Source organism: Panthera onca, chromosome E2 (assembly GCF_046562875.1).
Source record: "Panthera onca isolate mPanOnc1 chromosome E2, mPanOnc1 haplotype 2, whole genome shotgun sequence".
NCBI classification, from domain to species: Eukaryota; Metazoa; Chordata; class Mammalia; order Carnivora; family Felidae; genus Panthera; species Panthera onca.
Window position 1 is genome coordinate 28,148,370 of NC_138353.1, and position 13,213 is coordinate 28,161,582.

Here is a 13,213-nt window from a genome sequence, read left to right on the forward strand (position 1 = left end):
AAGACTTTCTGGAATCTCGAACAGTTAAGTCATTGGTAGCATGAAATTGTCCGTGGTAGGAGTATTTATATCATGGAAATTGGCAAACACTACAAATCAGGGCCTTTTTTTTTTTAATTAAAAAAAATTTTTTTTAAATGTTTATTTTTGAGAGAGACAGAGACAAAATGCGAGCGGGTTAGGGGCAGAGTGATAGGGAGACACAGAATCTGGGGCAGGCCACAGGCTCCGAGCTGTCAGCACAAAGCCCGGCGCGGGGCTCGAACCCACAAGCGGCCAGATCATGACCCAAGCCGAAGTCGGACGCTCAACCGACTGAGCCATCCAGGCTCCCCAGGGCCTTTTAAATTTTTATTTTCTGTGGGAGGAGAGCCAGTTCGCTGGCACGTGACGGCCCCATTCTCCAGAAGGCATTTACTGTTGCAGTAGCAAGATGGCTGCTTGCAGCAGCTGGCTGACCTCCCACCATCTATGCAACCCAAATGGGAAGCGAGTACTTCTTCCCCAGGAATTCCAGGAAATGTCCCAGGGTTGGGTCTCGTTGGCCTGGCTTGGACCACAGGCCCATTTATGAAATAGTGACTGAGGCCAGGGTACCAGGGTGCAGATTATACTGACTGGCACATGTCTTCTCTGGAGCTGGGAGATGGGGGTCAGCTCCACCTGAACCGTATGGATTGAGTGGGTGGGGATGGTTCCCTTTATTGTAACAAACAACCACAGAACCTGGCTGCCTGGAACAGGAAGTGTTTATTGCGTGCACATCTGTGGTTTGGCTGGAGTGTCTGGCCAGGCTGAGCTTGTCTGAGGCAGTTAGCTGGGACCGCTTTCCCCGCCACTCCTCTCATCTTCTCCTCCTGGGACCAGTTGATCATCCCCGAATGTCCTCCTTGGGTTGATGGCAAAGCCACAAGACAAGAAACAGTGATGCTCTTACAAGGCTGAGGCTCAGACTGGGCACACCATCACTTCTGCCTCATTCTTTTTCCCAAGCCACAGGACTGGGCCCAGACCCAAGGGGCGGGGATGTAAACTTGGCTTCTTTAGTGAGATAAACCATAAAGTCTGACGGTGGAAGGTTTAGATGTGGAGAGGGGAGAAGGACTGGCACCATTGAAGCAACTTAGCACCGTCCTTGGAGGAAACCAGGGTGCTGTCGATAGCAAAAAGGGAACGGATGCCGGGTGGGTATAAACAATGAATGTGCACTGAGGGTGTTAGGGAGAGTGGGGATGGCTTGGGCTGTGCTGTGTGTGTAGGGGGAAGGGAGAGGGTGAGAAGGAGGGCAGGGGGGAGAAGAGGCTAGAGTATAAGGTAAGGACATGACTGCCTCTGTGACAGCACGTGCGTGAGACAGATAACTAACTGCCTTGGTCTGCAGGCTCAGAGCTGTCTTCATTTTTGTTTCCCCAGGAGCAGACCCTGAGAAAGGGTTTGAGTATAAGTTTATTTGGGAGGTGGTGGCAAGAAGCAACAATAAGAAAGTGGGAAAATGAGCCCATAGAATGCGGGTAAACTGGTTCTTTAGGGAAAAACAAAACAAAACAAAACACCCCACCCAAACCCAAAAAGCAACACCCCGATCTGTAGCGTCTGCCAATTTCACAGTGTAAATTCCCACCGTGGTTGATTTCCAGCGGCTGACATGACACATGTGAATGAGGAGCGGGGGAGAGGTGGGTAGAATGGGCTGTGTGGCATATGGTGGCCGTGGCGAGCGAGACCGAGATGGGGGGTGGGCTGGCAAAGGGAGCATAACCAAGCCAGTCGTCACTGTAAGCCCCTAGCTCTCAGTGCCCCTGGGTGCTGGCAGTGGTGAGTGCCATATGCCCTCACGTTACCCCTTCAAGGGCAAGGGGCTGGGGTGCTCCTTCACCGGCTCTCCATCTGCCATCAGTTCCAGTTATCCCTCAGGGGATGGTAAATTACTGGTACTTCTGGACAAGACCCGTGGGGCTGGATGTTGCAAGATGGGCCAGTGTGTGCAGAGGCGGTAAGGTCCACCGCGGGAGCCCTGGGAGAGTTCCCAGCAGAGAATGAGGTCATCCCACTGAATCCCTTACAGCGGCCTCCAACAGGCCGGCCTTCAGCGTCCCTCACCAGCTTCAGGGCCATTCTCCCTTAGCATACTACCCCCTCGTGGAAAGAAACATTACCGGGCCACCTGGGTGGTGGTTGAACATCTGACTTCAGCTCAGGTCAGGAGTTCATGGCTCCGCTCTTGAGATCCAGCCTCCGCATCATCGTCGGGCTTTGTGCTGACAGCATCCAGCCCGCTTCAGATACTCTCTCTTCCTCTCTCTCTGCCCTTCCCCCGCTCATGCTCTGTCTCAAAAATAAACATGAAAACAAATTAAAAAAACAAAAGGAAAGAAACATTACCTGCTTCCCTACGGGAAATGGAGTAAACATCCTTTAACATTTCCAGTGATATACCATTTTGATGTTCTCTGGATGCGGAGGTGTTTCTCTGGAATGTTTTCAGATCTGTCTTCGTTGGGGGTAGGAATGGGGTCACCTTATGTCTATTTCTTGCTTTTTCTTAGACCCTCTGATGTCTCTTTCTTGGGGTTGGGAAGCCTGGAGAAAGTTCTCTCTGTTGTGTTGTTGTTGTTGTTAATAGCTAAAATCCATTCATTCGTTGGAAACTACTTGTTTTCATGATTTGCCTCATGGAGCAGGCACGGTGGGTGCCCCATAGCGATGCCTTTGCCGCTCACAGCTCCCACCTCTGACTTCTTCCAGCAAAGAACTACACCTACCTGGACTCATTCTCTGGATGCACAAGGGTGACCAGCACCACGTGGGGCAGGCCCCACATATCCTAGGAGCAGCCCTTAGTGGAGGACCACTGGGAAATTGTGGACGAATCCTTCAGCTTCTGGTTGGGATTGAATGCCTTTTGCCCACAGCAGTTAACCTGCTCAGTAACCCATCCTGTACTGGCCACCTTCCCCACCCTCCCTCAGCTCCCCACACCCCTACAGATGCTTCCTGGGGCCATTTCCCTGCTAAGCTGCTTGTACTTAACATCCGTGCCTCACGCTCTGCTTTGGGGGAACTCAGACCGGGGCACCCCTCTTGGCTTCTGAAAGAGGCTGCCTGATAGGGTTGAAGTGGTGTCTCATGGTGCTTTTTGGTTTCCCAAAGGGGCCCAGCAGGGTTCCAACATCCGGTCAAAGAGTCAAAGAATGTGAAAATTCAAATCTATATGTGCTGTGTCCTCCCAAGTCTCTGTGTCCGGCCCCCTGTCTCCTGAGCCCTAGACCGTGCATCTGACCGGATGGCTCTGGCTGGACCCCTCAAGCTCAAAATGTAACTTATGAGTCCTTCCCAACCCTCCGTACCCAGCCCGCCTCCTCTCCTGTCATCCCTCACCCCGGTCTTGCCTCCCCGCCGCCCCTCCTTCTGAAGCAACCTTGGCCACATTGCTCCCTACTGAAGAGTCCTTTGCTGTGGCTCCCCATCCCCATAAAGAGGAAACCCAAACTCCTGGCCGGGGCCTCACAAGGCCCCACGGGAGCTGCTCCCTGCCCAGTCTGTGGTGTCTGGGCTCTGCCCTTGGAGCAGAACTGCCTTCCATTCCTGGAATCTGCATGCTCTCACCTGCAGGCCTGAGCTAAAGCTATTCTCTCTGCTGCAACTTTCTTCCTCCTTCTCCCTCTGGCCAGCCCAGACTCATCCTTTTAGATTCAGCCTAAATGCCACTTCCACTCCGTGGAAACCTCTGAATCCTGGGCCTGGGGGACGAGAGCCCATTATTTTCATGGACCCCGGTGGTCACGTGGCTCCCCTGAATTATATTCAGTTACTTAATCCCCTCTCTCCTGGGAAAGGCGGACTCTCCCCTAGCAGGCCCCGTCTGATTTGTTCCCTGGCGTATCTTTGGCACTTCGGGCTGAAGCTGCCCTGCGAACGCCTGGCCGGTGGAGCAGGGAGTCAAAGAGTGACTTTTCTCCGGCCTGCCCCGGAAGAGTGCAGCCGGAGACCTTGACTCCCAGCTCTCCGGGAGGAGACACAACTTTTGCTTGGTGGCCTCTGTGTTCCCCACGACATCTTCTTCAGGTCCTTAATGGGAAGAGAGGGGAGAGAGGTGGAGAGAAGGAGGCAGGGCAGGAGAAGAAAGGAAGCCCTAATCCGTGGCCCAGAAGGAATGAACATTTCCAACCTTGCTACATCTCTCATCTAAGTAGGTCACACGGAAGAACTCGGAGTCCCTGTCAAAGTTTCAGGCAAAAACAATAACTTGGTTTTGACCTTGCTCTCTTCAAAAAGCAAGTTGCTGCTGAGCTGCAACATCAAAAAGAATAAATAATTGTTTTTCTTTTTTGTTGTTATGATATGGATCATCTGAGCGGTTAGTGGTAAGCAAGCGGCTTTGATTCGACTCTGGCTCCCCAGCGCTCCAGCCTCTATATGTCAGCAGGCTCCTGTTTCCACCCCAGGATAGCAGAATCCCTTGATTAAATTCATATTTGTTTTAATCTTTCCCTGTGTCTGATCTCGAGCTCAAAGATGGTCAGGAGAAAAAGCCGGCTGCCCGCTGTGGCCACGGGGAGGGCCCGTGTCAGGCCTCACGCTGTTTGTTCTGTCCGGCGCGATAAGGCAGCCAGCCTGCGGCACCCTGTCATGCCCACTGTGCCAACCCCGGTTCCCGCACCGCCAGCGGCTGCCGGGACAGCCCGCTGAGCCGCTGGGCCGCAGGAGCAGGCCGAGGAGGGTGGGGGACGAGCCGTGCCGGCCACAGCCTCCAACCGGACCCCCGTGCTGGACTGGGAGTGCAAGAATTCTAAAAACTTGAAAGCCGGAAACATTCTGGATCTTGGGTGCACGGAATGGACTTTATCACCCTGCCCAGTTCACAGGGGGCCGAGGCCATTTGTATGTATTTTACACCTCCCTGCCCTCATCCCTGCCCCCATTCCGCCAGCATGGAGGCAGCCTCCCCATGTGTTGGGTAAATACCCTTGAATACATATTGTTGCTTTGTATGTGGATATGTGTTTCTTTTTTTTATTACGGTAAAAACCGCCTAACACAAAACTTACCTTTGTACTCTACGTGATATTAGTGAACAGAGAGACACTGTGTTCCGTACGGTGTAGCTTAGCGGCCAAGAGTCTAGGCTCTGGGCTCAATCTGCCCGAGTTCAAAATCCCAGCTCTGCCACTTGCTAGTGGCTCCTTAGCCACTGGGCGCCTCGGTGTCTCCATCTGCGAAATGCGATGGTACACTCGTTCCTGCTTTGCGGAGCTGTCCAGAGGATTAAATGAGCTCACACTTGTGAAACACTCAGAGCGCTGCCTGGCAGATGCGAAAGGCTCGAAAAATGCCAGCTCTTTTTTATTATTCTGTTTTTCACTTTTTCTTTTCTCTCACTTAGCCCAGTGTTTGTGAGAATCACCCATCTGCTACATGTGCTTCTGGTTCTTTGCTTTCGACTGTAGTCCACAGGGAGCATTGCCCACATTTTATCTTTTGATTCCTCAGAGGTGGACCCCTAACTGGCAATGCGGCCATGAGCTCTATCCCTTGCAGACCAGTAGGGAGATTTCTGCCCGCACGAGAGGGGTCACCGGGTCCCCGATCGGAGGTCACAAATTTTTCATAAACGGTGAGACAGTGAATACTTTTGGCTTCGTGGGCCATACGATTTCTGTTGCAATTACTCAGCTTTGCCGTCGTGGCACTAAAGCAGCCATAGGCTGCATGTTAATGGGTGTGGGTGGCTGTGTTCTCATAAAACTTTATCTACAAAAACCGGGGTGGGCCAGATTGGGCTTGCCAGTTTGCAGACCCCCACACTAGGTCATAAGTACACTTGTTGCCGAATACCACTAGCTACTCCCAGACTATTTTCCACATAAGTCCATGACGTGATTCTCCAAGTCATGGATTTGGAGGGCAGAGAGAAGAAAGAGGGCCCGTCCCCCTGCCCTCATCCTCTGACTGTCTTTCTTGCCCTCGCTCTCTGGTCACGACTCCCTTTCACTGCGAGGTTGGGACATCTGCATCTTTTGGTGGAGACATTTCCCTATGAAATTTAAGTTAATGTGTTCCTGGGACGTTCGAACCGTTGTCACTACCATTTATTGTGTGCCAGGTGCTGTGCTAAGTCCTTCACGTGTGTCAGCCCCTTTCCTCCTCCCAACAACCCTGTGAAGTAGGTACGAGGAGAATTTCCTTTTCCAGATTTTGGAAACTAAGTCTCAGGTAGGTGGAATGACTCACCTGAGGTCACACGACAAGAACGAGGTGGAACCAGTACATGAAAGCACATCTGTTTAATGTCAAGTCCAATTCCATCCTAGTCCCTCTCTCATGGGGGATCTGTGAAGAGGGCGGGGCCCGGCAGAAGAGGTCTGGAAAGCTCAGGTGGGGGTGGGGCATGCAGGGAAAGAAAGGGAGGGAGCTGATGGGAAACTTGACTCTTACACACCTGGTGAGGGTAGGGGCGGCTCTGGCTCAGGATCCTGCTCTGGCGGTTTGGATGGTCATGCTCACGGTGGAAAACTCCTCTGTGGAGTCAGCAGCTTGGGACCCAGGTCTGGGCTCGGGGAAGGACCAGAAAGGGCACAGGCTCGGTCACATGTGCCCAGTGTGAGGCTTGACCCGAACTCTGCGGGAGAGAGGGCCGTGTCTGGACCACCTTGGAGCCCCTCTGTCGTCAGTGCTATGCCTGGCATTTACTTGGCCAAGCAAATACTGCTTGAACGTGAATGAATTAAAAGTGATATTTTCCAGCCAGTCTTCATTGACATATAGCACACATATGGAAAAGTATGCAAGTCCTGAGTACGATGCATTTTTCCAAAGTGAACGTACCCCTCAGACCGCAGATCAAGAAACAGAACTTCACCAGTACCACGGAAGCTTTTCTCACACCCCCGCCAGATATCTCACCTCCCATGGGCAACCACTCCTCTGGCTTCTGACAGCATAAAGCAGTTTTGCCTGGTTGTGAACTTGAACTTTATGTAAATGGAATCAGCGATGGGTTATCTTATTTTGTTTGCCATCTTTTGCTCAACATTATGTTTGAGATTCATCCACATTGTTTGAATGTCATTTTTGTTTGTTCTCATTCCTGGAGAAGTATTTCATGATGCATACATTGTATATATACAGTTCTCACTATATATGTGAGACTATATAGTCTATCTATCTTTCTATCTATCTATCATCTATTATCTATCTATCTCACAATTGATTTACCCATTCTACTGTTGTTGGGCATCTGGGTAGTTTCCCTTTTTTGACTATTCCACATAATTCTGCTGTTAACATTCTTATATGTATCTTTTAGTGGCCATTTGCACGATTATCGAATGGGTATATATGTAGGAGTAGAAGAGTTTGGTCCTAGAGGAGCAAATCTTTAGCTCAGGTTAGATACTGCCGAACAAGTTATAGTCTCACCCCAGTGCATGAGGGTTTTGTTTTCTCTAGACCCATGATTACATCAGGGCTTGCAAACAGCTATTGAGTTCATAGGTATTCGGAAGGTCTTCAAGCTTCACCGAAGTGTGGGTGCAAATGAGGGCCCTTAACACATCCAGTGGGTGCTTCCTGATCAGACAGCTCCCTCCTCTTCCTGCCTTCCTCCACAGAGCTATAGGTATTAAAACAGTGTACTTGTCCATCACTAACGGTGATGGCGTTTATGGAGATCTTACTATGTATGTGGCACAAGTGCTGTTCAAGAATCTGTTGATTTAGGGGCGCCTCGGTGGTTCAGTCCCTAAGCGTCCGACTTTGACTCAGGTCATGATCTTGTGCTTTATGAGTTTGAGCCCCGTGTCTGGCTCTGTGCTGAGAGCTCAGGGCCTGGAGCCTGCTTCAGATTCTGTGTCTCCCTCTCTCTTTGTCCCTCCCCTTCTTGTACTCTGTCTCTCTCTCTCTCTCTCTCTCTCTCTCTCTCTCAAAAATAAACATTAAGGGGCGCCTGGGTGGCGCAGTCGGTTAAGCGTCCGACTTCAGCCAGGTCACGATCTCGCGGTCTGTGAGTTCGAGCCCCGCGTCAGGCTCTGGGCTGATGGCTCGGAGCCTGGAGCCTGTTTCAGATTCTGTGTCTCCCTCTCTCTCTGCCCCTCCCCCGTTCATGCTCTGTCTCTCTCTGTCCCAAAAATAAATAAAAAAAAAAAAAAAAAAAAAAAAAAAAAAACATTAAAAAAATAAAGAAAAGAATTTGTTTATTTAATGACCACAGCAACACTTTGAGATGGGTACACTTAATAATCAGCCCACTTTGCAGATGAGAAAGTTGACACACAGAGTGGGGAAGTTACTTGTTCAAGGATACACAACTGGTAAGTGGCAGTGCCACTATTAAACTCCATGAAATCTGGCTTCAGAGCCTCTCTCCTTAAGCTTGATCTCACAGTGCCTCGTAGCTCAGTCTTCCTGCACCTCAGTCTCTGGGCCACCATTTCCTCCTCCCGTGGGTCCTCCACGAAAGGCCCAGTCTCATTGTTCTGCTCAGGCAGCTGCCAGCAGTGTGTCACTGGTGTCCAGGCCACTATCTGGTGCTGGTCTGGGCCACCCTCCCCTGGCCTTCCCTAGACTGTCATCTGGGAGCTACTGCTCATGTCCCACGGGAAATGGGTAAGGGGAATGGGCCCCACACGGTGTCAGCGGGATCCCACGGCAGACTTACCTGAGCCCTGGGGGTCTTAGTTCTTGCTGCCACAATCCCTGGCTTGCAAAGGGCTTGAATAAGAGCCAGCAGGGCAAGAACTATTATTCCTCCCCCACTTGCAGTCTGGCTCATAACATCAGACTTTTCTTTCCTTCAAGATGATTTATATTTTAGGGGTCCCAGTTCAGTCTGGGTTCTGGTTTTATGCAGCAGAAGCGGGCGTTGGCAAACACAAGCATGAAAGAAAAGGCACAGAAGAGTATTGGGTAGCTCATAGAATCAAGAGAAGATTGGAGTCCTTTGAAGTGGAGCCCAGACTCTCCCAAGACTCCATGGGGGACGTTTCTCCAAAATAGGAAGGGTGTTTGGATCCTGGGGAGGAGGGCAAGACAGAGAAAGAGAGAGAGAGAGAGAGGAGAGAGAGGATCTTCTGGATCCTGGCCCTCACCTGGGAAGCCCTTCAGCCCCCACCCTGACCCCATGTAAGTTAGTGGGCACCAATAGGGTGACCAGGAAGCCTGGTGCAGGCGTCCCCAACTCACTGCAGGATGCCCTGCATCCTGCCCTGTAAGTCTGCGTCTTGAATTATTATTAAAAAAAATTTTTAATGTTTATTTATTTTTGAGAGAGAGAGAGAGCCAGAGCACGAGCAGGGGAGGGGCAGAGAGAGAGGGAGACACAGAATCCGAAGCAGGCTCCAGGCTCTGAGCTGTCAGCATGGAGCCCAACGCGGGGCTCTCATCCACAAACCGTGAAATCATGACCCGAGCCGAAGTCAGACGCTCAACCGACCGAGCCACCCAGGTGCCCCGAGTTATTTTTTCATTTTAGTGGCTTTGCTGCCAAATGAAGGGCTCAGTGCTTTTCTGACAATGATCTGTCCAACCGAAGTCATAGTGCCATCTAACAGTGAGGAGCACACACAGGGAGAGAGAGTGATAGCCACGACTCTGATGAACAGAATGCTGAAGTTGGAAATAATTTATGCAACAATTTCTCACCTCTTTAGTTCACATTCCAGTCTTAAGATAACATTTACAATTTTAAATGTTGTTTTCAGGAATAGCCAAGAAAAGATTGTTCGTGCCGTTGTCACTGTTGGCTGTTTTGTTTCTCTTTAGGAAAACGACTTAAACACAAACTCAACATGTTAGAGAAAGGGAGGAGCATTGCCAAATATATAAGACAAGCAGTATTGGGCTTAAATGTATTTACAATCTAAAAATGCAAAAGTAGGGGTGGTTTGGTTGACTAAGCATCTGACTCTTGATTTCGGCTCAGGTCATGATCTTGCAATCGTGGGATCGAGCCCTGCATCAGGCTCTGTGCTGGGCATAGAACCTGGTTGAGATTCTCTCTCTGCCCCTCCCCTGCTTTCTATAAACAAACAAACAAACAAACAAACAAACAAATAAATACACAAAAATAGATTTGAGATTCGTTTTAGAAAATTGTAAAAAAAAAAAAAAAAAAAGAATCACCATTGGGCGCTGCTGAAACGATCAATGAAAATGTTCATTTTGGCCAAACTCATTTTGAGCATTTGGGCATCTACAATAATGACAACATCGGAAAGCCACTGTGGCAGCCAAGATCGCCTGAAAATGATTTTGGGATGAAAAAAACTTCAATATGAACAAAAAAGAGTGACAAGTCCATTTAAAAAATGTTGTTGTTGCATGAGAGCAGAAACCAGAGAAATCAGGAGCTTCCCCAAATCCTAAAAACTGGCAGAAATAGTTTAAAGTGTGGCCAAATTACCCAGGAGCGGAAAAAAGGATCCATGAGATATTAAACAAAAAAGAAAGGAAACCCAGGGACCTATTCTGACAATTTGTTGCTTTGACCGTTGTTCCATCTGCCAGCTCACCTGGGGTTGTAGTCATCTGTCAAACAGAGGGAAGAGGCTGGTGGGTCTTGGGGACACCCAGCGCCTCCACACCGCCCATCCCTCACAGTGTTGGGCTTTGCTCTCCCTGCTGAGCCACTACTGCTGTCCAATTTCTGGTTCTGCATTTCCTGTCAAGATTACTTACTATGTTTGAATGCTTATGCTGCTTTTTCCTTTAGGAGCCGTGTTTCGGTGTGGCCAAGTAGCCCCAGTTGTGGAGGGAAAGTACCTCTTTATGCAACAGTACTAGCTACTAAGTAAAGGAATGAGGCAGTTAGGACATGGCCATTTTGCAGCCATTAATAAAATTTATTGATTCAGGCAAGGGTCATCAATGATGTTGCAAGCATTAGTTGGAAAGGTGACCAAGCACTGGATTTTTGCACAGTGTCGAGCTGCTGACCTCACGGTCTACCTGAAAAAGGAAATATGTAATTGCCTATTGGCAAGGTCTGGCTGCTGCCCCTCTACCCAGGCATCAAATTTATCTAGTGTCACTAATGTAGGGTTGTTCTGGGCTTCCTGATGGGATATCATGACGAAGCCATAGCTTCACTTTTGAGAGATCCTTGCTAAAGATGTTGAACCTGCTCCTAACCAAGCCTTTAGCCCCAATTCTGGATTATAGAAAATATAAAGGACAAAGGGACCAAGTAAATGATGTCACAAGGAAACAACAAGAAAGACAAATATAGATTGTGCAGTATTCCTTAAGATAAAAGGTCTAGTATCTTTAACAAAGTAAATGTCGTGGGGGGGAAAAATAAGACTGAGGGGAGATTGTTCTAGACCAAAAAGACCTACAAGACACAACAAATGCAAGAGGGGGTCTTTGACTGGGTTCTGGTTTAAACAACCAGAAAAGATATTTTTGGAACAAATGAGGATTTGAATATGGATTGATTATTAGATGCTACTAGGGAATTAATGTTTTTGTTAGACAAGATAATGATATAATGGGAAAGTAGCCTTTTTCTTTTTTTAATTTAAATTCAGGTTAGTTAACATATAATGTAGTATTGGTTTCAGGAGTAGAATTTAGTGATTCATCACTTACATATAACACTCAGTGCTCAATCCAACAAGTGCCCTCCTCAATGGCCATCACCCATTTTCCCCTCTCCCCTACCCCTACCCGCCACCAATCAATCCTCAGTTTGTTCTCTATACTTCAAGAGTCTCTTATGGTTTGCTTCCCTCTGTTTTTTTATCTTATTTTAGTTTCCTTTTCCTTCCCCTGTGTTCATTTGTTTTGTTTCTTAAATTCCACATATGAGTGAAATCATCTATTTGTCTTTCTCTGCCTTATTTTGCTTAGCATAATACACTCTAGTTCCAACCACATTGTTGCAAATGTTGCAAGATTTCATTCTTTTTGATCTTTTTGATCACTGAGTAGTATTCCATTGTGGTGTGTGTGTGTGTGTGTGTGTGTACATATAGATATGTACATATATCTGTATATAGGTATATATATGCCACATCTTCTTTGTCATTCATCAGTCGATGGACATTTGGGCTCTTCCCATAATTTATCTATTGTTGATAGTGCTGCTATAAACATTGGGGTGCATGCATCCCTTCGAATTAGCATTTTTGTATCCTTTGGATAAATACCTAGTAGTGCAATTGGTGGGTCATAGGGTAGTTCTATTTTTAACTTTTTGAGGAAGCTCCATACTGTTTTGCAGAATGGTTGCACCATTTGCATTCCCACCAACAGTGCAAAAGTATTCCCCTTTCTCTGCATCCTTGACAACATCTGTTGTTTCCTGAGTTGTTAATGTTAGACATTTGGATAGGTGTGAGGTGGTATCTCATTGTTTTGATTTGCGTTTCCCTGATGACGAGTGATGTTGAGCATCTTTTCATCTGTCTGTTAGCCATCTGGATGTATTCTCTGGAAAAGTGTCTATTCATGTCTTCTGCCCATTTCTTCACTGGATTATTTGCTTTTTGGGTGTTGAGTTTGGTAAGTTATTTATAGATTTTGGATACTGACCCTTTATCCTATATGCCATTTGCAAATATCTTTTCTTATTCCGTCAGTTGCCTTTTAGTTTTGTTGATTAGTATCCTTACTTTTCAACAACACATGCTGAAGTACTACTGTCATAATGTCTGCAATTTAATAAAAAATACAGAGAAACAAATATGTTAAAGTCAGAAGGAGGTTTATGGATGTCCATTCTTCTACACTTTCCAGTTTATTCAAACATATCTTTAAAAAACTGGAAAACAACAATATTCCAGTGCATATGAAAACCATTTATTGATTTATTGATGATTTATTTATGTTTTTTTCTTTTTCTTATTTATTTATTTATTTATTTATTTATTTATTTATTTATTTTTTGAGAGAGAGAGAGAGAGAGAGAGAGAGAGAGAGAGAGCACAGCAGGGGAGGGGCAGAGAGAGAGGGAGACATGGAATCTGAAGCAGGCTCCAGGCTTTGAACTGTCAGCGCAGAGCCCGATGTGGGGCTCAAACTTACCAACCATGAGATCCCGACCTGAGCTGAAGTTGCACTTCGGCTTAGCTGACTGAGCCACCCAAGTGCCCCTCCAGTGCATGTGAAAACCTTTAAAACTCTTAATAGTATGGTCGCAAACAGTGAAAATAGAGGGGCGGTGACTGATTCAGGAAAAAAAGAAAAGCCTAATCCATAAAATACTGGCTTTGTG

General features: G+C 47.7%; 1 long non-coding RNA gene across 1 annotated transcript; it reads right to left on the minus strand.

Moving 5' to 3' along the window:
- Nucleotides 1-726: 726 nt before the first annotated feature.
- On the minus strand, nucleotides 727-2,921 carry LOC132691357 (uncharacterized). The gene is made up of 3 exons (XR_009615704.2): nucleotides 2,763-2,921; nucleotides 2,157-2,329; nucleotides 727-889 (listed from the first exon to the last, which is right to left on the minus strand). It is a non-coding gene; the product is annotated as an uncharacterized LOC132691357 (long non-coding RNA).
- Nucleotides 2,922-13,213: the final 10,292 nt, after the last annotated feature.